Source organism: Aptenodytes forsteri, unplaced genomic scaffold (genome assembly GCF_000699145.1).
Source record: "Aptenodytes forsteri isolate BGI_AS27 unplaced genomic scaffold, ASM69914v1 Scaffold86, whole genome shotgun sequence".
Lineage (NCBI taxonomy): Eukaryota > Metazoa > Chordata > Aves > Sphenisciformes > Spheniscidae > Aptenodytes > Aptenodytes forsteri.
The window spans coordinates 1,174,653-1,199,983 of record NW_008795715.1 but is presented as its reverse complement, the minus strand read 5'-3'; positions in this window follow the sequence as shown (position 1 = coordinate 1,199,983).

Here is a 25,331-nt window from a genome sequence, read left to right as displayed (position 1 = left end):
CTGTGATGAGCAGAAGGGCAAGCCCCCTGTCAGAAAGGAGAAGTCGGTTTGCTCTCCCTTGGCTTGAATACATGGTTGGAGCAGCTTTGCAAAACACAAGAAAGCAGACAGGTTGCATTTGTACCCCTAAACTGTTCCCTGTAAGGTCAGACCAAATGCTCACCCAGGCCAGTGCCTTGCCCCAGAGGGAGCCCATAACAGGCGTCAGCGTGAGAGTATGGGATAGGTCAATGCGCTCATTGCAATCCTTTCTCTGCACGCTCTCCAGCCCCCAGCAATTAACGGATCAGGTGCTTGCCAGAGCCACTGGTAATATCGTTTTATTTTAAAATATTGATAAATGCAGAGCTGCTTATCCACAGGTAGTGAACAGGAGCACGTGAGCAGCACAGGGTGATTGTAATAGGTGACTTGATAGCAGAGGAAAATATGGCTGAAAGGCTGCTCGGGAAGAGCTTTGCGTTTTAGTTGCTGAAGACAGCTTTAATTGTCATCTTCAACTTCTCAACGGGGGGGTTGCAGAGAAGGCAGAGCCAGACTCTACGCAGAGTCGCTTAAAGGACGAGCAGCAGCAGAGACAGGTGGCAGCAAGAGAAATTCTAGATACAAGGGAAAAAATTTCACCATGACAGCGAACAGGTGCCCAGAGAGGATGTGAAATCCCCACCCATAAAAATACTCAAAACTCAATTATACGAGGCCCTGAGCAACATGGTCTAGCTTTGAAGTTCACTCTGCTTTGAGCAAGGGGTTCCTTCCAACCAGAATTATGCTTTGACCTTATGAATCTATACCCTTGGTCTTTGACCTTACAAAGCTATAATCTTGCTATATTCAAAACTGTTTTCCCTACCTCTAGAGATAGCCTTATGTGCTGTCTGCATCCTCAAAAAGAGCATTTTCTTTTGCATCAATCTGTGCATCCTGAATGAATGTAATGCCCACCTTATTCTTACATGTTATTAACCTCCTCTGTAATTTTAGTCCCTGCTACTGTGATTTAATTTAATACTAGTTTTGTTGTCAGTTACCTGTCACCAGAGCATCTGTCACCAATACTTCCCTAGAATTCTCACTGCCTTTGTATAATTTGTAGTTGTATAGTCCCGTCGCTGTACCTCCCTCACCTGTGTGTTAACTACATGACATGTTATTATATGCCACATTTCTTTCATCCTCCATGTGTACCTACAGATGCGGAAAGAGTTGTCAAAACACACATATATGCTTATTTTAATCAATGAAAACAGAGAGACAAGGTCAAATTCCCTCGTGTAAATACAAATTCATTCACTGTTTTTTAGGGGATGGAAAGAGATTGTCACAGTAAAAGTATTTTTAATCAGCGATTTTTGGTAACCTGTTCTACAAAGTTTCATAGAGTAATCTTTTCTGTTTTCTCTTGTCCTAAATAACTAAACAAATACTTGTATGTCTGAGTTTCATCAGCTTCTCTGAGTCCACTCTATCACACTACAACCAATTGGTGCCAAACTGTGAAAGTATACTGAAGAACTGTTGATGTCACAACTGAAATTGTTGGCTCACTGGTCATATATGGAACTCAGGAAGCAATCAGGACAAGACTTTGACCAGCGTGTGTCGGTTCAGCAGCCAGAAGTGGTGGCAGGCACAGCAGCCGTGTTGGGAAAAACCACACAAAATGCTGCTGAGCTGCGAGTGCAAACCTTGCCCAACCCCACGCAGGTCCTGAAGGCTCGTGGGGCTCCTTTCAGGCCAAGTCTTTGCCCAGCGTGTGTCGGTTCAGCAGCCAGAAGTGGTGGCAGGCACAGCAGCCGTGTTGGGAAAAACCACACAAAATGCTGCTGAGCTGCGAGTGCAAACCTTGCCCAACCCCACGCAGGTCCTGAAGGCTCGTGGGGCTCCTTCCGAGCTCCTGACATCGCCCACGGTTGTCCTTCGGTTCAAACCAGGGGCAGAATGAGTCAACACTTTGAACGACCAGTTTGAAAATTGGGCTGCTGGAGAGAGCGATAAACAAATGCACGTGACTCCCAAAACTCATGTCACCAGTCCGCTGAGTTCAAACCCAGATGACGCGTTCATGCCAGAAAGACTGTCGTCCCCCCCCCACCTCCTTCTCGTGGGTTGCTTGCAGCGGTAGAAGCAGCAATGACATTTCTCATATTTTCACCCACTGCTGGCATAAAAGCCAAAGTAAAGTCATTTTAACTTCATCCCAATCTTACGCCCCATTTGCAGCTTTGCTAACACTTCCAGAATCCCCGTGTGTTAGAGGAGCATTACGATTTCTGCTCCACAGATGAAGAATAGAGACACAAAGGGACAGATTTTCAGAAATTCTCAGCATGCACTGAGGGGACCAAAAGAGGACAACTCTTAGATAGACAGCCAGCTGTTGTCGTCGTCTTTTCTTTTTTTCCCTTCTTCTTTTTAATGCTGAGCACTCAGCAGTTCTCAGCAGCCGCATCTTTCAGATACTTAAATGGGCCTTGGACTTTTATTTTAAGAAAAAAAAGCTGGCTTTAATGACTTGCCCAAGCTCGCACAGGGTGTCTGTGGCAGAGCCAGCAATCGAACCCAGATCTCCTAAGTCTCAGGCCAGCCTTAACCACAAGACCATTCTTCCTCTCACAAAGATGATCCCCATCCCATAGGAAAAATATTCTAACAGGATTTTAAAAAAATCCTATAAAAATACTTAAACCTGAACAAATATGTAATAATTGCTATTCAGAATCCATGCAGGGTCTAATTAAATCCATATTCCGTAACCTTAATTTAAAACAATCCCAATATTATTTTTAGGTTTTGGATGTGGATTTATTGCTTCTATCAGCAGCATGTTTGGCACCCGAAACCATACAAAACTCTGTGTGTTTCATCAAAGCGCTGGCAAGAACCTTTATTTTCTGGACAGCTGCTGTAGGCTTGCAGCAAAGAACTAGCAGCTTCATTTCCCTTACATGGTGGTTCAGATTATAAAACATCCCTGTTGCTTATGCTTATGTTACTGTGCCGTTAGAAAACAGGGTGGTTGTGTTACTGATAATGTAAGCAAGTCCTTTCTGATTTGTACTCCAAGCCACAGTTTGAGATTAAGCTTTAATTCCGGAGATACGAGTTATATAATAAAGCAGAATATGACTCCCCGAGCGATACACTTGCTGACCTTCCAGTCTAGCGAGCAGAGGGGCTGCGGTGCTGCGCTCAGAAATCCGACCCGAGCAAATTCTTTCATCTCCTTAGGCTTAATTTCACTTTGCCTCTTGATTTCTAATGCGAGGTGTGCATGATGTGCAAGAGTTTGCAGAAGCCCCAGAAGTTGAGTCAAGCTGTAGGTGGTGTTTTCACACACGAAAGAGACGGTAAATGATGTTCTCTTCATAGTAATTGAAAATAAAGGCACGTGGTGACACATATCTTCTGATTTTTTTCCTTTTATTCATTGTTTCATGTTTCTGTAATTCCAGGATCGGTTAGAGGAACTAACCACAATAATATTGTTTTTTACAAGATTTCTAACTTAATTTTGGTCAGGGACAAGAAACTCAAATATTTCTGGTAAACTAGAACAATGCCGCTTCTGTGAACTGAACTTGAAGGCTGTGCCCTGAAGAACTGCAAAGCATCTATTTGTCCTTGTTTCTTAAAACCTTTCATCTTTGTTTATAGAAAAGGGTTAAAAGCAACAGCAGAAAAAAGTGAAGACATCGAAATAACTCAGGCCAACTGCAAAGCCAGGACATTTCTCACGTTCTTACCCTGCATCTTGGTACCTGCTAGATTAGTGTCTCCTTTTCCATTATCCCATGAATAATAAACACTCCACTTCAGCCCTCAATCACTGCTTTGGCCCTGAGCCTTCAGAGCAGATGAGGCGGATGACATTATAAAAATAGTAAGTAAAAGCAATGGCAAAGACCAGGCTGGACAGGAGAAGAACGGGAACCCGGAGTTTGTCGTGCAACTGTCAGACAACCCTGATAATGGCGATTCCTCTTTTGGGTTCACTCTGTGTCCTTCAGATGATGGGACTGTGCATGCAGATCATCTGAGTTCGCTTTGGTGGTGGTGGTGGTGGTGTTAAATGACAACGGTCAGTGCTCAACTTGCCATACCCCCTTTTATAGAATTTCGGAGTTTGCCTCTGAGCATTGCAACTTCATATACTTTGCAGACTCAAGAATCCAGTCTGGGACAGAAAACCCTTTCGCTGCTGGATTAATGCAACGTACAAAAGACATGTCCTGCCCCTTCTGAAGCTTTTTCCTGCTATGTCAATGGTGTGCTGTGACCCCGAAGAGAGAATGTGCCTGGGAGAGCCACAATGGTAAAAAATCTATGATTCGATAACGCTTGTGTTCAGGCCAGTGGCAGCCCACACACTGCCACTGCTGAAGGTGATTAGACCCTCACTCCGAACTGACACTTAGGCAGATGATCAAAGTTAAACATGTGTTTTCAGGGTGCTCCAAAAATGAATTGACACAAGTACGTACTCCTGAAATTGGGCACTAAGTGAGGTTTGTGCTTTGCCACTGAGATGTAGTCATATGGAGAAAAAAAAAGCACTGTAAAAACAGAAGCCATTGTCTGTCATTACCTCTTTATCTTGCTATGATACATATGTCCAGCCTTGCTTCACTTTGCAAACGACTGTGGCTGGAAGCATCCATCATCCTTTCAGTTCAGTTGGATTAATTATGCTCAATCAAAATGTTTCAAAAGAGGACAGAAATGTCTGCAGCAGTTAATCCTGTCCATTCAGGTTGTCAGGACATTGGCATTTTACACTTCAGTTCAATTACAAGACAAATCTGCTAATGGGACGTAATCTTTCAGAGTAAACAAGGAAGCAAAGCACTAATATTCTGGCAATTGATTTATGCAGGATAAATGGTGCGGAGTAAAAGCTTCAGGAAGTCACATGAGTGAGAACAGCCATGAGATTGTCTGATGCTGCTTTCCCTTCCCTTCTTCCACAGAAAAAAAAATAATCATTATGTGAAGTCTCTTTTTAATTGAGCTGCATCCAGGAGTCAACTCTTGGCCAAAAGGACACATTATACCTGGTGGGGTCCCCTCCTCTCCCTCCTCTCTCCACCCCACTCTTTGCTTCCAAGGGGAAGCAGGATAAGAGAGGGAACAAGCGAATCATAAAAGCTTTTGCTGTAAAGGGTGAGACTCCAGGGTCGTATGTGCCTGCCCTGCAGACAAGGAGGCTGGAGAGTCGTGTAGCAGCTTGCTGGCATTTGGCAGTGAGTGAAGACGGGGCTGGGGGTGCTAACGAGAGACCCCCACCGCTCCCCTTCGATCCTCCCCCTTCAGCTCAGCTCTCTGTAGAAGGCACCGGTGAAGTCATCAAAAGCGAGGCCTCTGCAGAGGAATGAGTTGTGAGCTCTGAGCGTTTCTTTGACTAAACAAACCTTTAAAGGTTTTTAATTAAACCAAGCGATTTCAAGTGATGTAATTCCCTTCCCACACAAACTAAAATTTCCCAGGCAAGCTGATCGAACTATTGCTATGTAATTCCATGCACACGCACATATCCATGCGCGCACGCACACACACATACACACATCACACACCCTGTTATCCCGGGCACATTTTTAGAACAGATGCAAGAGAAAGAAAAGTGAATCCTTTGTAGCTTCTGCCCATTGCTAGGTTACTTACAGCACTGCAGCTTTGTAACTCTGCCTCGTCACCGATACCCTCCAACAGCCATTTGGACATCATGTTTTCATTAAGCATTTATAGCAAACCAACTGCAATTAAAGATTTATAAATTCTATTGCATTACAGCACAACCCAGAGCAAGAATTGCCCCCGAGGTCAACTTTCCTTTCCTTTTTTTTTTTTTTTTTTAAGGACGATAACATATTGGGATCCGTTATCAGTGGAAAGTGCATGCACTGCTTCTTCAGGGGTTTGTCCAAGTGATTTTGGTTTTGATGGAAGCATTTCATTTGGAACATAGTATTTATCGAAGGAGGAAGGGCCTGCAAATTAGAATACACCAAAAACTGCAAGTCAGTTCGGAGAGACCTCCCAAACTCATTTTCACCCCTGACTCAGTTCTTTCGGCACGAGCAGGAATTCAGCACGTTATCTGCCACGTGATAGATGCAAATGTACTTCAGGCAACTCACCTGAGCTCTCAGAGGAAGGTTGGTGCAATGAGCTGAACCCTGGTTTCCCAAGACCTGACCTCCTCCCAAAAATACTGCACCCATCCAGAAAGCTGGATGCCAGAGAAACGTGCTGCTGGATTACCTTCAAACACTCATCTTCAGAAATTTAAGTGGTTATTTTGTTCTGGAGGAACCTTATACCTTGGCCCAGCAAATGTTGTCAAACTCGTTCATCCACCTCCATCTCCAATTAGCAAATTTCACTGGAAAGGATGTTGAAAGCAAAGAAAGAGTTATGGAAATCTGAAATTATACTGTGAAGTGATGACATTGTTAGGATCAAAAAGGACATTGTTATAATTGGGTACATCCAGGCTTTTACAGCACATTTGGAACTGAAGTCATGTATAAATACTCTTTCTCAGAGTACCCATGGGATTGTTTTTTTCCCAAGGACTTTAAGACTTTACAAGCTACTTTAAGGAAAACAGTGTTTGCCCTTTCTGTTAAAAGTTGGACCATACCATCCAGATTCCGTCCAGCTTGATCTCTGCTCTTTCGGAATGAGGAGGGAGGGGCTTACCAATTTGTTTAATAAGACTTTACCAACCGCTATACTGTGAATGCTTAAAATTACACCTCGAAGTTCCTATTTAGTCATCAAAGAAGTGGACAGACTTCACAACAGTTTAGCACTTCACTGCCCTCAGTAAAGTCAGTGTTTCAGCGTGACCACTTTTTGGCTTGGAGAGAAGTCGCAATCAATCCGCAGACATATTTTTTCCTCATTTTTAAGACTTGGAGCGTTTTTTCACCTTTCAGGAAGACACATGCGCACGCAAGCTGTGCAGCACACCCACAAGTGCTCTCGCTTTTAGAGGGTGGTTAATTATTTCCGGAACGGTTACAGAAATATGTGGGTTGCAGCCTGATGTTTTCTGTGCATTTGTCCACATAGCAGATGAACTACTGCACAGTTGGCACAAAGCTCTGGCTCTCTCTCCGACGGGCTCGAGGGGGTTGTGGAGGGTGGGCTTGGCCGGAGCAGAGCTGCCGGCAGGAGGGGTAGCGGGAGCTGGCACAAGGCGGCTGGTTTGGGACATGGCTCTTAGCTTCGTGAGAAAGCGCTCCTGTGGATCTCATGCAAAGCAGCTGCCCTCTCTCCATTAATATTAAATTCTCTGTGCATGAAAAAAACTCCTCCTTCTCCTCCAAACTTGGATTTTCAAGGGTTTCATATGTTAGTCCAAGGTTGCGGGGGGGGGAGTGAACTGCTCAGACCCAGCTTAACAACACACTCTCCAGACCAAAAATCCACACTTCGCCTGTCAAAACTCAGCACTGAGTATTTCGCTTCTGTTTGTACCTAGGCTGGATCTCCCCAGGGACCAGTGATAACATTTTGACTTGTGACAGATGCTTCCTTCATAAGGATATTTTCCAGGCTGACTTTTCCCCAGCCACCTCATAAAAATAGTCTCTTTTTATTTGAAATGAGTTATTTTAGCTGGTGGTGGTGGTAGTGTTGGCATCCTTTAAAATTTGTCTTTTGATTAAAAATGAAAAATATAATTCTAAAGTAATTAACGTGTGTTATTGGATGTACACTGATGATTACATTATAGGACTGGTTAGCAAAGGATTACAGTTAAGAGGTTTAATGTTCTCCAGCTGATCCTGTAGCAAATTAATCTGGTCTGACCTTTACTGTTCTTCGTTATGTCACCATAGTATCATTTCAGCTGTATCATCCCTTACCCCCTTTCAGTAAAGTTAAAAAAGTAGAGAATTTCAAAAACATATCTTTTAGGGGAAAGACTAACAAAGCAGAGCTTAGCTTGTTCATCGTAACTGATCAGTTGAGAAAAGTAGATCTGAATTGCAAACTGTTGCACTGCTGCAAACCTTATATTCTTGTTATAACAGCAACAAACTGTGAAGAAATCCATTGCCTCTATAAGGATGAGGTTCAGTACTAGATAAAATGGGAGCTGCTTGGCGCCACATACATATTGTATTGTGTCCTGTCCCTAGAAACAAAGGAAAATATGAGGCCAATAGCCTGCATCTAGCTATCTCACATTCGAATCCATCATGTTTAATCCCCCAGTGTCCACATGAAGCCCACGCAATTAAGTGTTTATATATGACAATGCAATCTCACAGCCATGAGGTCATACCGAGCAGAGTGGATTAAAAACATGCTACCTCAGTATAATAGATTCAGACTTCATAGATAAGAAAAGCTGCATAATGACAGATTTCTGAGCTTTTTGTCTGACTCAGCAGAGAACAAAAGACTAAGCCAATTAAATAACTGACATCTGCTTTTATATACTTTTGTTCATCTCCATGTAAAGCAATCTTAATAGGTATTTTTTTACTACCGTCAGAAGAAGAGGTTTGTCGCTGATCAGGTCTGTACAGATTAATTTTCCTGTTGGAAGTGTTAAAACGCACCGGTGCTAGCAGTCAAACAAATGATCAAACACATGATTACAAGAACGCATACTCCAGGGCTCTGTAAAACCGGGAGAACATCCAGCAAGCTCTCATGAAAACAGAGCCCGAGCCAGCTTTGCAAAAAGCAAAATGCAAATGCCTTGCTGATAAGCCACAGGTGCACAAAACCCAACCGGCTCAAAGGAGATGCAGAAGGAGTGAATTTTCTGCCCCTGCTTCACTTCCTCCATGGGACATTTTATTTCTCCCTACTCTTTTCTGGGCCGTCCATCTCCTGCTTAGGAGTCTGGGTGTGGAATGGCTGATTTTTGCCTGAGGTTTTTTGCACCCTTAGTCACTTCACGCCAGACCAGTGCAATCCTACCTACCCAATCCCTGGAGAATCGTCTTTATTCATCTAATGCCATTTTTCACATTCCCATCTAGCTATTCTACCAGACCAGCTCCTGCATCTCTCTGTACATAACGCCAGTGCTCCTCTGCTTCAGTTTTCCTTCTTGGTCTGAATTTGGATTGCCCATTTGGTAGAAAGGGCACAACTCTACCATCTCAGAACAAATTGCTAGCTTAAATTTCTTGTTCCTAAGGAAGAAAATATTCATGTTTCCTAGGAAACTTAAAGCATTGTTCATTGTAAACATAATCTTGGCATATCTGAGGAATTAAGGCTCCTCTTCCATCACAGAAAAAAAACTAGTGATATTTATCAAACATTTTCCTTGTAGCCTCTTCCCGGAAAGGGAATTAGACCTTCATTGTTTCCTTCAATCTGCTAAGCCCCTGATTTGAAATTATCGTAGGGTTACCTACTGCAAAAAGCACCTTCCTCATGACCCTGAGGAGCTGCGCCACCACCCAAGGCTCATGATGAAAGATTGCCAAGAGGAAGGTCGCCAAAATGATGATGTGATCTAGTAGCCTGCTGAATATTCTTCTTATGAAAGCATCATACTCTGATCTACCTTAAACCAAGCCTGGTGGAGTGCTGTAGAATACAGGGCAACGTTCTTCTCCCTTTACCTTACGGTCTAGAAGCTGGGTACCGGGTCTAAGCTAATCATCCAGGCAGCCTCTTTGGTCACTTGAGAGTTAAAAGGCATCTTCAGAGAGTGATTTGTACCATAAACCTGAATGAATCATCCCTTTCTCTCCTAGCTCACTCCAGATGGAGCCTGGGAGACCACCTCAGACACAGTGTCCAACACTTAGATGTTTAATATTACGTCACACAGATGCCTACACAGATGTCCTTGAAAGGAAGCCGCATTTAGGGCCTCAACTCTCACAGACATATTTTTATAGCCCAGAAATTATATTAATTTCCCTTTTTCTCCTTTGCTTTCCTTTCTCCTATCTCTGTTCTGTTCACGTGGGAGTTGTCACTGGTCATTAAATTGAAGTATTTGCATTGCAAAATGGAGCAAGTGTAGAATTCCCAGCATCCATTTCAACATGGCATGAAACCATGAAATCTGGCATGTAATTCTCCGAAGGGTATGACTGTATTATATGTGAATCACAAGAGTTGGAAAGACACACCCAATGTAAGATCCTCCAGTTATGCAATAGTGTTTAAGAAATCAGGCATTTCTTCAGATTCTACTCTTAATTTGCCAAAAGAAGTTGGTTGCCCAAGTCCATCAGTTGCCAGGAAATGTATGATGTTCAGCTCTGCTTTCATATGGCAACCTGAAAACACTAATAAATAGGATTTATTCTGACTGATGCCATTTCAAGAAGTATTTCTACACAATTGTAGGCACCTATAAATTAAGTTTTGTGCCTATAAATCAATCAAAAATTTCCCAGTCTGTCTCTCAGCATTCCATTTGGTTGATAGTAAGGATAATAAATTCACTTTATAAATGCCCTGATAGTGCTATTGTTAGCATTGTGCTCATTTCCTTTTTATAAATTCCTGGTTTGGGTTACATAGAACACTAAAAAATTTTAACTGTTTGAACTGAAACATAAGTTTTGTGCCTATAAATCAATCAAAAATTTCCCAGTCTGTCTCTCAGCATTCCATTTGGTTGATAGTAAGGATAATAAATTCACTTTATAAATGCCCTGATAGTGCTATTGTTAGCATTGTGCTCATTTCCTTTTTATAAATTCCTGGTTTGGGTTACATAGAACACTAAAAAATTTTAACTGTTTGAACTGAAACTGTATGTGGTTCAGTGGTAGGTTTCAGAAAATTTTTCATTATGTTTTCCCCCTCAAGCTAAAACAATTCACCTATTTTCCCATTAAAAAAAAAAAAAAAAAAAAAAGAAGAAGAAAGAAGAAAAAAAGAAACTTGATCAGTTTTAATATTGTGAGACTTTGGGGCAGGGGCTTGAGATCTGGCTGCAGGAGATCTGTGCTTTTTGCTCTCTGTGTGGCAGCATGTTTTCACATGCACATGATGCACATATATATATATATATTAAAAAAAGCTGCATTTCAAAAAATGTTCTCTCTCACCCCTTTTTCTGCATCCCCCTAAGGCAGGAGACCTTAGGGTTGTATTCTGCAAAGCACGCTACACTGCTGGACACATCTCAAACATTTTTAGCTTGCTGTTAGTTTACTGAAAGCTGCGGGAACTCTCCAAGTCCCCAGATACACTGTGCTGCAGACTGCATCTACTGACATGTCAAACTCCGGCTTGGGGAACCGAGTGGAAAGTCAGCTCTTGGACTTGTCAATAAGAATGATGCATTAAAACTTGATGTACAAATATCAGCTTTAGTAATGCTTTAGCACTATTTTATTAAAGAAAAAGAGTATTTAATGATAATACTTTCTAGTCGGAGCCGTTTTCCTGCATAAACTATGATACTAGCAAACACTATAATTTATTTACAGTCTACTTTTAGCAGTCTATTAGATTTTCCCAGATGTACGTTTCATTTAATTGAGTGAACAGTTAATGACCTCCTAATAAATACCTTTATATCTAAGCAATACAAAGAGATATTTCTCTGTGCTCACAGAGCTGTGGTAACGGTGCAGTCAGGAGCCCTGACTTTCATATTGTCTAGGACAAAACAATGACGTCAATATGAAAAGTAGCAACTTTTCATCAGGCTTTGAGAAGTCACTGAAAATTTGTTTCCCCTCTCCATTATGGGTTTTTGGAAGCAAATCATCCAAATCCTTCTATTCTACCTTCCCAGAGAAATGTCATTTTCCATTCCTCAACAGAAATTCATGCTTGCTGTTTCATATGTATTTGCATTTATTTTTTTACTTATATTGAAGGGAACCAAATATACGAGTTGTCTTTTACATACAATAACATAACTCATAGCCCAGGTTCCTTAATCTTTTCTGTGAGCAAATGGACGCGTAGGTAGGCAAAGAAAAGCATGCACGCTATGCAAATTCACATCCTAGTTAAAGCTTCACTGCAGCATTAGCAAATAAATATTTTGGGGACTAGTGACACCATCTTGGCTACCTAGAGCACAGATTTCTGCTGTCCACATTGAATCTATGTTGCTTTAGGTGTGACCCTATCAGGGAAAAAAGCAAGGAAAATTATTTCAGGTAGAGCTCTGTTAAAATATATGCTAGTAGTATAAATCTTGGTTGGTTCTTCCCAGTGTTTAGCAGTATTAGCAGCAGGCAGCAGCGTTGATGGCTTTGGACCAATGACAGAAACTTTGGATTATAAACACAGTCTTTCCCCCTTCCCCCCAGGTACAAAAGTACATTGAAGAGACTGAGCCCCAAATTCCAGAATGTTTTGGTCCTTCGAGCCACCTGCAGGAGATTTTTTATGTGCATGGTGCACCTCTCCAGAATAACGCACACAGGACGGCTTGCTGCTTACAGGCGGAACTGCTACAGGGTAGAATTAGTACGATTTCTTTTTTTAATTTTTATTGTAATAAACCCAGATCACAGCTAGGATCTCTGAACATTCAGCAGAACATTGTATATCACCCCAAAGCCTATACTTCAAGTAGAAAAAGATAGGCAAAGGATATGTTACCCAGTTTGCAGATGATGGATAGATTTAAAAAAAAAAAAAAGTCATGACGTATTTCAGCAATGGTAGAAGTCAAGTTCAGATCCAGAAAAAAACCTGTAGATTTGTCCTAAATGACCTGATACAAATTACCGTCTTTTCTATGCTTTTTCATATTCCTCTTTGTGGGTAATGTTTTTCAGTCTGTGCTGAGGATACAGTAAGATTCGCTGTGCAGAGGAAAAACAGGGTCTTTGCAGTAGTTCTAGGGAGCAGGTCTCTGGGTATCTAAATGCTGGGACCTGTTAAGCTACAAAATGGGAGCCATGATGGAGTCTTCCACAAAGCAACGACATTTTCTGAACCAACTTGTCATTTAGTTCGTTAGTCAAGGGGTCCTTTCTCCAAAATATTGCAGTTTATGGAAGTTCTGTTCCGTAACATACATCTCACTCCTCATGGAGTGCAGTCAAGCTCAGTGATGCTCAGGTCCCAGAAGAACCAGGGGTACATAAAAATTGTAGTGGGAAAGAAAAGTCTGTTTTAATATCTTTTATCAAAAAAACTAATGAAATCTTTGCCTGTTCTGGGATTATTCTGCTAATAGCTGAAAACTAGACCCAGGCTGTCAACCATCATAAGAAGTACTGATCCTCACCTTTACCAGTGCTGTGCTCATTCACAGCAGCTGATGATTTAGTCTTTGGTCATTTGAGTGCTACCTACACTCAGAAAAGTTAATTAAGAATAACAGAGTCTCTCCTGCAAACAATGGTGGCTCTGTTTCTTTAGCTCTTTTAGTAAATACTTCATTTCTGAAACCGGAGCTTCTAAACTGATTTGTGTTACAAGAGTAACTTTCCCTTATAATTAATTGATTGATTACTTAGTTAATTACTTAGTGATGTGATCGCTCAGGTGTATTATGGCATCTGGTAGGGTTGATAATGATCTCTGACTAAGTGTATGGTTTGTACCTGCTGGTACCTCTGCTCAAAACATGGGGGGGGTACATTTGTTTGGATGTGAAGGAGACTGGGGGCAGAGGGAGGAATTTCCCACATCTCAGTCTGGTCCTTCTTCTCATCACAAATTTGGCAATCTTTTGGTAAGTTTTATTTATGATTCAGAAAAAGAAAACAAAGTGTAAAGTAGGAAGGGTGTAACATATATCCATTTGCTGTGGCTTTTGAGTACAGGTTTTGCAGCGTTTCCCTCCCTTCCCTCTGGCTCTGCCAGGACTGCAGCTCATCCTCCTGGTTCAAGGAAGGACAGACACGGTCTCCACATTGTCTATGAGCTACCAAGAAACTTCCTTAGAAAATAATTACGATTGACCCATGTAGCCTGTGTGTCTTCTCCTTCTCCCCACGCCCCTGAATTTTCATCATTTTAATTTTCTAAAAAAAACCCTCTACTTTCAGATTTATTATGTTTCTGTGGCTAAAATTCCCGTGAGTAGGACATGTCAGATCAGTAGATCTGACATTGCTAAGTGCTGACACTACTGGAGATGCCACTCAATTCCTGTGATTCATTTTCTCTTGCTTTTGTACAACCTAGGAGTAGTCTTACCATTGCGTAGCGAGCTGCTTGTAGCCCTCTGAGATCACACAATCCTGTTGCATCATCTGCACCACACTCGGAAAAATTCCTGGTTTTCTTATCCTACCACCCAATGTTTTGCTTTGTTTGTTTGTTTTTAAAAAAGTTCAGTTGTCTATGAATGGTATTTTACCAGTTGTCTAAAAATTCTGTAACTACATGGATTGATGCTTGAAACGTTTCATGAATAATTGTGTTGCGGCTAGGAGACATTTGTTTATACCATCTATATAAAAAATTTAGTACATAATAGCATCTAATTAATTCAAGTTCCAGTGCAACATTTTTAGAAAAATTATAGGTATTAAGGTTATTTTCTCCTAAAATGATTTCGGTTTATTTTGCTTTTAGCTAGCATTTCCATAAGAAAATATAATTATAACAAACACTTAGTTCATTAAAGTTTCAGTATGGATGTTTGAATAGGATTAATTCTCTCTGGCCAGCTCAGTTCTTGATGATTCATTTCAGATTATCATCAGAACATGCCCATCTTCAAGCAAGAATTTGCAAAAATAGTGTTTTGAGTTGAGCATTTAATCTTCTTAACCAAATAAAAGTTCTTTGTAGTGAACATCAACTACAGCATTTCTAAAAATTGATTAATATACCCAAATTGAAATGTCCATCCTTAAAAAATAGTATTTTTTAATTTCCATTAAAACCTGGAATGCACTCAGCTCCGTTTCATTTCATAAAAGCCATCCTAATGGATTTTTCTTCAGAGTCTATCTTTTGCTCTATGCAATGAGTTTCAGTTAAGCGTCATCTTTGTTTTTTCCATGTCTGGCTCATGATTGGAAGAAAAAAAAAAAAATTCCTACTGTAATATATCCCCTTTTTCCAAAGACTTATTTTACAGCTATTTTTTAACGAATTATAACAAATCCCTGAACCTTCAGGAGTTTAAAGCCAGTGTCAAGTTTTTCGGGGCAGGCTTCCCTCTGGTTTTTAATATAACATTTTTCCATTCACCTTTAACTAATCTCAACCCAGGATTATAAAAGAGAAGTACATGGAAAAAATATCTGGTGAAAAAGTAAGGAAGTCGTGCTTGAGTACCAAGCAGGTTTGTTTCATGGTTGACCAGCTCTCATTTTCATATATAAAATGTAATACAAACTACTTGTATCTCCTTTCTTTCTAGCTGTAACTGACCTGCGTTAACCTGGCTACTCGATACTGTTGGTTTTATCTTTCCGACACAATAGACACAGAAGTCCTTTTTTCCCCCCCTTTTCTTTTCCTTCTCCTCCTATTCACCTTCAGCACCATTTGGGAGAATGGAAAAATTAATTGATTTTCCCTAATGATGTCTCAGTGAGCAGATCAGGTTAACTGCGGACAGCAGCTGCAGTTTAATTTGTGAGTGTGCAATTGAAAATTATACACTCATTGGATTACTGCACCTGACCGCGAGGCTGGCACACTGCCTGCTGTCTTAAAAAAAATAAGACTCACAAAAAAGTCTAGAGAAATTCTAGTATCTGTGCGGATGTATAGAAGGAATATAAAACAGCAGAAGGGAGAATGGAGATCCATTCTTATTTGTTCAGAAAAATTATGGAAGTTAGTAATTTTCTCAAGGAAGTCCAGAAAAGTTGCAGTTGAGTTACTTTAAAGGTCATTATTGCATTTGGTGGTGTTAAACCCGACCTTACTGTTCTGGAATTGTCTCAAGAATCAGAAAGTGAAACAGAAACACTGAGGGAAAGGTTAGTATAGATTTTATGCTACTGCATACTGGTTAATAATCTAAAGTGCCAGGAAAGTATCAAAGTATTATGATTTTAAGCATTTAGAAACAGATTCTTAATTAAAAAAAGATAATTTCAACTGGATGAGAATCTCGAGCTATACTTTTTATCCTAAAACTGACAGTGTGTGTGAATATTGTTTAGGTTTGATTTTGGTTTTTTTTTCTAGTACTTCACATGTTTAAACTTGAGTCATTTCACTTCCAGAATATGCTTAGAAAACAACAAAAAAGCATATTTTAGGTGTCCCTAAAATAGAAAAGAGAAGCCAGTGTTTGGCCCATTAGATTTTTCCATTTGAAATCATTAATATTTTGCAATCTGGATGAAGCTGTGGATATTTGTACTCTGAAATGTCAGCCAGCATCTTACAATTTCACATACTTGTCATCATTGAACAGACTTCAGGTTCATATTACAAATTGGCAGTAATACTTTTCAGGTCATCTAAGTATTCCCTTTTTTTCTCTCTCCCTTACCCGAACTCTTATATTTCAAAGAAAATCAAGAGGCAAATCGTAGTTCCAGGCAAGTATGTCACCTAGATATTGCAAGGGCAGCTGTCCTGCAAACCCTAGGGCAGGCTGGGCTCTTGCACATCAGATATAGCTATATAACACCAAGGGCAGTGGAAAACTTGAGTTACAAAAAAAGGTGCCTACAAACCTCAAAGATGATGCCTGGATGAAAGGATATAGGAGGTGAGTTGTGGTCTAAATTCTGGAGTAAAGAGTAGCTAATAAGTTAGTTCAGAAAAGGTGGGAGAAAAACCTATACACGGCTATTATGATATAATCTATCCAAAGAAAAAATTCCGTCTCATCTCCGAGAACTGGAAGTTGCCCCAAACTCCGTGTTTTCTCTGCCTTTTGTAAATCCTTTGCTTTCAATGAAAATGCATTTTCTTGCATGTTAGAGGGAATTCCCGTGCTACGTCAAGACCAGCGCTCTAACAGCACTAGCAACTTGCAGAGCAAGACAAGCTTGCCCTTGAGCTCCCCTGACAAATGTGTGAAGCACAAATGTACAAAGCACAGCTGCACTCATACCCTTTAAACATTTCAAAAGGTTTTCTCTTCTAGAAAACACGACCATTTGTCAGGTTCCTACACTGAAAGCACTTTACATCGGACAATGCTACAAACTATAGCCTCCATTTATTCTTTCCTTTCTGCAGTCCGTCTGGGAGGATTGGAGGGAGAAAACTCACCGTCTTCTAAGTCATCACAACAGGAGAGAGGGGAAGGCTAATGCAGTTCACCTGTCCCGCTCTTCTGGCAGAGTAAATTTGTTCTCCTTTGCATATATATCGCCCAAGCCAATATAAAAGCTTTCTCTGTCCAAATACCAGTTCTTTCGCTGCTTTGGGCTCTGAAGGTGTGAGAGGATTTATCACTTGTAATTTTGTATTGCCCTGGATTAAAGGGAATAGGTGTACACTCGAGCCACTGTTGACATTCCTGGCATGTATGGATAGCATAGGCAGTTTACATTTACAAGCCAAAAACATAAAGAACAACCTTTTGTGAGCATTTGCTTTTATTGTGACATCTCAACTGTGCAGTAATCTCTGTGCCAAGGAGATTAAATCATCAACTTGTTTGAATTCTTGCTTTTATCAGAGCAGAGCTGCTATCATAATGGAAGGACTAACTTCTTGCCAGGTTAATTGGTTTTAATTTGTCCTTTGTAGGAATCTTTTGACTCGACTGTCAGATGATATTTATATAATGTTGATCCTCTTCAAGGCACTTCACCAAGATCAATTATCTTGGAAAACAACTCTTGCAAACTCTACATTATGGTTCTTCCCTTTGTAGCGTACAAAGAGGTTGGTGGCCTGATTTTTCAGGTCTAGGAGTCACACCTGAAAACTCAGCCAGATGTGACTCATCCCAGGTTAACACAGGGAGAAAATATCGCAGAAGGGGTCAGAAAAAGTAGGAGTGACAAGGTGCCCATCTGTACTCGGGCCTGAAAGCCAATTCCCCGGCATCGTACAGTTCAGCCCCCACTCTGCCTGCCCAAGCCACCAGGGAATACTATATCTTTAAACAGAGGAAAATAACTTCATAGAATGAATACTTTAAAAGGGATCCTCGGATTCCGGTAGTCAGGATTAAACACGGCATTTTTCTGCATTTACCAAAAAGTTTATCCAGCGCCAGACAAAACACCGAGAAAGACAGGAACATAAAGATGGGTTTTCACTAGAGAGGGACAAACATACAGAAATGTTAGGGTTAGACTAAGACTAGCTTGACTAAGATGATGGTTTCCTTACAAGGATTTAGGGTCCCGGGTACCAAAGTCACTTCTGAACTTGTGACTTTGGTAGATTTGGTAATTTGGTAGCATCTCTTGTATTTTCACCTTTTGGAAGCGCTTTCTGCCTTCCCTGTTCATGTCCTGCTCATCTCAAGTAACTCAGCAGTGGAGACGTAGCCTCAAGGACTACTGGACTTAAGCAAGGTGGAAAAAGGTTGACCACAAAAACGAATGAAAACTGTTCAGCATCTTAACATCAGTGCAGCGAAGCAGGCTACTTTTACTGATAGATCTCAGAATTTATCTTTCTGCCCCAGTTCATTTGCATACACCAGAGAAGGAGGAGTAGGTACCTTCATGCTGGTAAAACTGAGAGCAGGAAGACCCAGAATTATACTAAGGTGTCTACAGTCAGATTTTTGTCTCTACATCTTAAACTATTTCTAGGTTTCAAGAGAACCAGTTGCCATCTCCCATACATATTGTATTGTTGTAGGAAGGTTAGCTTAGATATTTGTATCAATATGAAATAAGGTATAAAACAGGATTTTGTTTATACTAGACTCTTTTTGTGGCACCAGGAGTCCGACGTACGAGGAACTGTAATTCTAAGGCAAACTGTGTCACCAAGGCAGTCAACGTAATCCCTGAGGACTTAATATGTGTTTATATCTCTCCGCTAAGGCTGCAGGTCTTCCTTGTAACAAGTAAAAGACAAATATTCCCAGAGAGGGAGAGGTGTGTGGCTTAGTGTGGCTGAACAAACACTTTGCTGAGGGCCAGAAGGCACTAAGGAAAGGAGCGTATGAAGAGAGAAAACTCAGAGAAGATGTTGGGGGAAAACCATTCACAAAACTTCTGGAAACCTCATGAAAACATGGATCTTTGCCTCCAGGAATTCTGTGCAAGATTTATTCTTCCTTGCAATACAAATATTCCTCTCTTTATAAAAATCAATGAATGAAGGTAGTATGACTGCACTGGGACAGATAAACTCTTTGCAAAATGTGTTCAGTAATGTGTAGCTGTCCAACTATTGCAAGAATATTGATGACCGAACCAGGAATGGATGTCCTGGACACGGAGCATCTCTCCGTTCCTACTTTTACACCAGTGGAAATGGAGTCTACATGCTTCCGTCTACTGTCATTATAGCTTAGAAAGGGCCCCTTTGCACCAGCTGTCTTAGTTTTTGAGAGTCTCTGTCATACAGTTTCCAAACCATAACTTTCTGCATTGTATTTCCTGCAAACTATTCCCAGCCATTCCTAGCTCAATTGTATTGAACTTGAGCAGACTGGTACTGTTTCAGAAGAGTTTGCAGACAACAAATAGCAGCATTTGCTGAATACATGACTGCCAGATTCTACGTGGAAGAGTAATAAAATGCAAAGTACATAACTCAGCTCCACATAGCATGGTCTGGCTGCTTGCCCTTTTGCCTCTGAATTGCTTTTTGAATCCCTGCCCTGCCCAATACAAGTGAAATTATTCTAATTATACAGTTTGAAAGAGTCCCTAGTGACATGCTGGATACCGATCATTTCCTAGTTCACTGCAAAACAATTTCACATATAATACAGATTACACAAAGGGTCATGAGCTCATAGAAACTCTGAAACTGTCTTGAAAGCTTTGTATTCTCTCCGAGTCTAGGTCACTTTTGGGTATGGATTAAAGAAAGATGGTGAACCTCCTGTTATTTTTAAAGTAAGCTTCTAGATATTTTATTCTTCTTAATCTCAGACTTGCATCTTCTGAAGAAATAGAAATAGAGCTGCTCTTTTCCTTATTCCATTTGCAGATGCATGATGAATTAACCAGGTTGCGCTTGTCAGCTCTGTTTATTAGGATGGACCAAAACCAAGCCCCAGAACCCAAACAACATGCTAACCAAAGGAAGTTCAAAGTTGGATCCAGACTTTTTACCTGTTTTCCCTTTTGAGTGACCCAAACCCAAATTTTAAGGACGTTTTCCTCAGGATTTGATCTGAGGAGTGATCACCTGCCAAAGAGTCACGGTCAGAAGGAGATAAAATACAGATAAAAAGATCTGGCTCTTCTTCAAGAATCTTTTTTCCAGAGTTGTGCAACAAAGACTGTTTTTATCACCACTGTGGTATAAATTAGTGATCTAAACAGGCAGAGGAAGATGGATATAGTACCTTCAGTCATCATTTTCTGTCTCTGCAGGTGACCAATCCCAGCAGACTCAGGCAATGACAGTCTTTTACAGTAACATTGTCCCAGTCTGCAAGAGCAGAAATAGTGGGAATGGTTTTTTCTCATTGACTGTCTTATGCTCTGAGATTCGTTGCATCCCTGAACATGTGCTTATAACTACAATTTGGTATAATTGAGGTCATAAAATTATACAGCCAATTATATAAAATGGCCGTTGTTAGTCATAATGATATCTCATAGGATAAAATGGGGACAAAAGCATGCACTTTGCAAACCTTCTGTCAAATATTTTTCCAGGGCTGTTTATTATTTGCTGTCTTGAAGGTAGAATTTTCATCAAAATCTCGAAAAGGGAAAACTGTCAGCAAGGCCTACTAGCAGCATTGGCCTTTCCATCACAGAAAATCCCCCCCGCTGGATCGCTAGCCCGGTGACTTGGTCTGTAATACTGAGCTTACGGGATTTGACTTAACACTGGTCATCAGTGGCATCAAAAATATGAAGTGAGAAAGAACTATATTCAAAAGAAGTAAAAAATCTCCCTCTCTCCCCTTTCCCTATTCCAAGCTTGACGTATTTCCAAGAGTCAAAAACAAAAGATGTGCTCTGCTGTTGTAATGACCTCACCTGCAAAACACTACGCAGAGTTATGCCAGCACAGATTTTTCACGCACATGTAATATGCAGTTATCCAGCACTGGTTTTCATTTTTTTTTTTTTTGCCAGTAGTTTAATCAACAGAAAAATAGCCATGCACCATGCAAGAACGTGATGGTAGTAGGGAAACAAGAAAAAATTGCCTTTGATGCCAGGGGTGGTGACCTTGATTAGCCAATAAACCAACCTAAATTTTTACAGAAGATGACACCTGAACGCAAATTCAGTGTTTGTGTTTTTAATAGTCTTGTTCCAGCTTCTTTATTGACTTCTGTTTGTTTACTACTTTGTTATTTGGGTGGTTTTTTTCAGTTCCAATGTAGCAATGGAACTAGAAAGAGAAATACAGAAACCTAGCACAGGGTAACTCTCTCTAGTATCTGTAGAATACAGTGGCTCCCACATTTTGAGCAGAACTCCGTGCTTTGGAAAGCCAGAAGTCAGGCTGGATAAAATCTAACTTTTTGCTGTTAAAAAACAAACAAACAAACAAACAAGTTGATTAGATCGAAGGAAATGCACTGCCCCACTCAATCATTTCTGATAAGGCCAAGGGGTTCACCTGTGATATTTTAAAATCCAGCAGAACAAGGTGGACGTACTTTAAACCGTCTTCCAAAGAGGTGTACATCTTATACGGGCATTAAGCCATTCAGGTAGGCATGGATGAATCAATGGAGCGAGATCCATTGCTTAGGGGGATCCGGCCGCCCTATATCCAGTCCCCATTGATGGGATATACCGGTCAACGGTATTTCCATGCTGACCCCACAGCATTGTGAGAGCAGTGGGAAGGGCAGAGCCTTTTAGCACCATGGCCGTGCCTGAAGCAGCCCAGGAAGGCAGCACCTCTCCGTGCCCTCATGCCTCGTGCTGGACATCTGCAACCACTTCCAGAACCTATTCTTTTTTCCCTCCAAAAAAAATCTCCTCTCTCACATTTTATGCTTCAAAAGATAACTGGAGGGAGTACATCCATCAGGGCTGGGTGGTCCCTTCTCCTGCAGTCCACCTTTTAAAATAAAGTGCATGAGATACCTGGTGGACCTGCTGTGAGAGGACCTGAAATAGGTCCTCCTAAAGGGAGCTGAATTCATGCCAGAGCTCCACTGCAGACCTGTTGCTTTATCTCAGACCAAGGCGGTCCGATCTTTCCAACACGGAGTGCCCAGCTGCCCCTTTTGGGATGTTTCTGTTGGCCTTCTCTGATCTTAGGAAAATATCTCTGCTGCTCACTGTCTTTCCAATAGCAATTACAAATAGTTTGGAGAGAATGATGTCTTGCCATCTATTGCACAGCTCTTTGAAAAAAGAGGTCCCATGCTCAAAGTTAGCCTTTTGGATCTTCTGGAGAAGAATTAAAAACAAATATAACTTTGGATCACAAAATCGGTAATCGCAGTGCTTACACAGACAGCTTAAATCTTTCCCAAGCCCTTGAATCCATCGCGCTCCAGCTTACAACTGCTAGCAACGTTGAGCAGGGGACTGAGAAATTTTTTTCTAAATTAAACTTGGACTGGATGTTTTGGTGAACTTGTCTCTTTTATAATAAATATTTTTCCCCTAAAATTATGGAATTGTCTGTTTCGTTTCAAACTGTTTCTTCACCCCAGGATTCAGAAAAAGCAATGTTTTTTTAATGTGGAAATTTCTTGCACAGGTCCTCTTGTCCTTTGAGCCAAATCCCATTTTATGTTTCTTAAAGATTTATTTATTGATACTTTTTTGGCCCACCTGATTAGTTACATAACTACACATCACAGACGGGATGTAACCACCAGTTTAAAAACCTTTTTGAAATGTGACTCGAAGCAGCCAAAGAAGCTTTATCAGTATCACACTGATTTATTTAGCACATACGATGATTTACTACAGCATTTGGTTTATGCTTGAAGAATTTTTTTCTTTTTTTTTTTTTTTTTCATCTTTTTTGGTCTCTTCTGAAAAGTTGACACATGTAAATACTATTGTTTTCTATTCTAATCTTTTCAAATTTTTAGGGTTTAAATCATCTCTAATAAATAAAAACTTTCAGTTGAAACATGAGAAGGAAACTTTTTTTCTTTCCAACTGCTCCTGACCATATGGCACGTTAAAGGGGGGGGTGGTGTTTCCTGTTTTCTGCTTCTGTTTGTTTTGTAATTAAGAAACTACTTGAATGAGAGAAAAAATATATATATCTTGCTAATCTTGGATCCTTTATTACTTATGGAGCCAAACTTCTTTGAAGATTCTGACAAATCCCATTAATTTTTTTCCTATTACACGGTAAGGTTCCAATTCTTGGCTCAAGCCTGAAGTGCTGAAATGGCAGAAGTAGTCGATATTGTAACTCTCATGAAATTTCCAGTAAAATTTTGGCAGCCTGGAAGGCAAAGCTCTGGATATTTTGGAAAGGTATCTAAATTAATCTTTTCATACCTATGTCATTCATCAGTGTGGATGGCCTAGCTATTAAGCTTTATCATTCAGGAAGGCATTGCCCAGAGCATTTTTCATGTTGTAGCATTCCTTCCTTATTGCTGGGGAGCTGGCCCCACCGGGTGCTGCAGAGTCATCGAACGCAGAGATGCTCCTTTGCCTGGAAGAACTTACATTTTAACAGCACTCTTTATTATAGGTCCTCTTATTTTCACAAACCCTTCTGTAAGCGAGGGAAGTGGGGTCAGTCCTGATTTAAAGATGGGAAAAAGAAGCTCACAAGTGTAAATGATTTGTCAAAAACAATGGCAAAATCAAAATGAAAACACAGAGTTCTTGACGTCTCCTCCAGTGCCAAAACCACCAGAGCATCATTCTCTTCCCTTTGCAAGGAAAAAGCTGCTGGTTCACGTCTCCTGGGGCAGATTTTCAAAGGCAGTGACTACTGGGATTTTAAAAAGTACGCAGTTGCGGGCGAGTTTGGTACCTAGGCATGAAGCAGCCACACACTTTTCCAAACAAATCCTTCTGCATCGTGAAAACCTGACCTTTCTCCTAGGCATAGAGCATTTTGTAGTCCGTACTGTGGAGATTTTAGAGCCCTCTCAGAGATCCAATTGTCATTTTTACCCTGTTGCTAAAATGTTTTCGGTGCCGGGCACAGGTTCAGCAGTTTGCAGGGAAAGGCTGTTCCAAGCTCTTCAAGTGCAGTTCTAGTAATTTTTCCAATTGATAAATACACCACGGATGACTCCCATCCCTTCCATTTCCAAAGACATAAACAAGCTACAGACCATTCTGGGTTTGAATCACAACCAGAGTAGCAAAGTCCTGAAATCCAACACATTATCTCATGTTAAATACACTCCTGTTCTATATGATTAATATGCTCTCTACTTAATTGAAGTGTGACACACAAAGCGAAAAATGTTAATTGAATTTTATAGCTCATGAAGGTTGCCAGGTTCTTGGGAGATTATTTTGCTGAAGGGATAACTTATCTTTTCGAGCTTTATTTCTTTTTGGTTTTGGAAGCATTGAAGGAGCATTAGCTTGGAGAGACAACACATTTATTTATTGGCTTTGGTTTCTTGCAGATAATGGCTATTTTATTTTTCAGAAAACATGCCTAGCTTGGCTCTTAACTACAGTTTGTGTAAAAATCTCATAAAAGAAAAAAACCCTGTTCACCAAACCTCTGAACTCGAGCCTTATCTCAGATTTAATCGCAGTTTGAAATGAGGTCTGACTCCTGACCTGTTTCAGTTGAACATCCCACCACCTGCCAGACTTCTCGTCTGAAATACAACTTTCATGTTTCCTAGTAACTTCGACTGCAGCTAATATTACAGTAGTCCCTTCTGGGAAAGACTGCTCTAAACTCGTGCTTTGCTATACATGACCAGTTAAGACAGGAACAGAGCTGATTAGAGCGATTGTGACAGTAATGATTATTATAAACCATTATGCATTGATTTCGGTTGTTTAGAAGGGTTGGGAGTTTTTTTACATGCTGAGTATTGATCATCATATGCAAATGAAGACATTTGTAAGGTAATTGCTGCTTCTGCAAGTCCGTGCAATACCTTTAAAATTTAGTAGCACTAAAACTGTGATCCTCAGTAAACACATTATGCTGATACGGAGACAGAAATTCTGCTCCAGAAATATGTGCACTCTCCAGCATATTAAAGACACTTATTTGGCAAAACCTTTGCCAGTGATGCCTGGAAGATCACATCTCGCAGGTCTCTGCCTGATGTTGTCTGTGTCACCAGCCTGAACCTCAGCTGTCAGAAAAAGCTTTGTAAGCATATAAAAAAAAAAGGAATGTGATGCTTTGAAGACAGGCAACTCTACTTATTTCCTCCATGCCGCTGGGGGGGGTAGTCC